Genomic DNA, 1583 nt, shown 5'->3' on the forward strand with positions numbered 1-1583 from the left:
ACCACAAAGTCCTGCTGGTCTTCATATGACCACAAAGTCCTGCTGGTTTTCATATGGCCCAAGAGTCCTACTGGTCTTCATACGATCCCAGAGTCCTGCTGGTCTTCATACAGCCCCAGAGTCTTGCTGGTCTTCATACGATCCCAGAGTCCTGCTGGTACCCCACTGGCCCAAGCTTCTAAACTGAAGTCTCACAGAACTCAGAGTTTTTGCGACCAGACCTCCATCAAGGGAGTGGTGGGGAGTGGTGGCACAGAGGTTAGAGAAGGTGGGCCTGTGATCGGAAGCTTGCCGGTTCAAGCCCCGGTACCGACAACATCAAAAATGTGGGTGGTGTAGGTGAAGTACCCACACCTGCCCCCACCCTCATTCGCCCCACTCAGGGCCCATGAGCAAGGCCCTTAACCCCCATCTGCTCCCTAAACAGGTCTCTCTTGAAAATTAGTTCTTGTGGCTCAATGGGACTACCTGGATAAATAAAGGGTCAATGAAAATGAAAAATAAATCGAGTCCTGTGGACGTGTTCAGAGTGATCAGTTTTTGAAAAGCATGTTTTATTTTTGCGTGCACAGCTGGCACAGCTGGCAGAACTGTGTTGTTGACCGTGGACATTATTTTGTTACTCCCCGGCGGAGCGGCAGACGGGGTTTGGACTGGAGGCTCCGACCAGAAGTAGGACGGACTGGGAGATGGAGTGGATCAGGGCCTAGTAATGAGACCGTTGCTCCGGTTGGAGAAAGTGCTGAATCTAAAGGCAAAGCTCTGGATTTCCTGGTCTGTCTACGTTTCAACGCAGAAAAAAACAGATCCTGGATCCAAGCAGCTGGAATGAGCTTCCTGTGTGTGGGGTGGGGGTGGGGGACTCAGCTTCAGAGAGGAGGTGAGGAGCTCCGTCATCCAGGGGGGAGCTCGGAGTAGAGTCAGAGGAGGAGGTGCTTCTGATTACCATGCCTCCTGCCTTCCTTTGGAGGTTTTCAGAGAATGTCCCACTAGAAGGAGACCCCCAGGACCCAGAACTCTGGAGGGATTATCTCTCCTCTTTGGTCTGGGAACACCATGACACCCCCCATGAGGAAGTGGACTCTCCGGGGAGAGGGAAGTCTGTGTTTCTCTCCTGGACCTGCTGCCTCTGTGACCTGACCATGAACAAGAGGTAGAAGATGAAACGACCTCAGCAGCTGCCTCACGTTTACAGTTTCATCTCCTGCAGGACCGTTCAGAAACGGAGATTTAGACCAGTTTTTTAAAATTAAGATTAGGTTTTAAATTTTAAATAGTTTTTAATAATTATTATTTTTTTAAATAATTAATAGTTTTTAAATAATTATAGTTTTATTTAATACAATTATTTATTTATTTATTTTTATTTCCTCTTATTTTTCCTCTTTTCCTTATGTGTGTGTGTGTGTGTGTTTGTGTGAGAGTGTCTTTTAATTTATATTATTATTTTGTTTGACCACAACAAATTAGAGCTAAGATTTTATTATGTTAGAAATTGTGGCTTACTGTTTGTATCAACGTAAATATACATAATAAATAAATATAAATATATATAAATATATATATATATATATATATATATA

The sequence above is a fragment of the Nematolebias whitei genome, chromosome 5, assembly GCF_014905685.2.
Source record: "Nematolebias whitei isolate Nwh7 chromosome 5, NemWhi1, whole genome shotgun sequence".
NCBI classification, from domain to species: domain Eukaryota; kingdom Metazoa; phylum Chordata; class Actinopteri; order Cyprinodontiformes; family Rivulidae; genus Nematolebias; species Nematolebias whitei.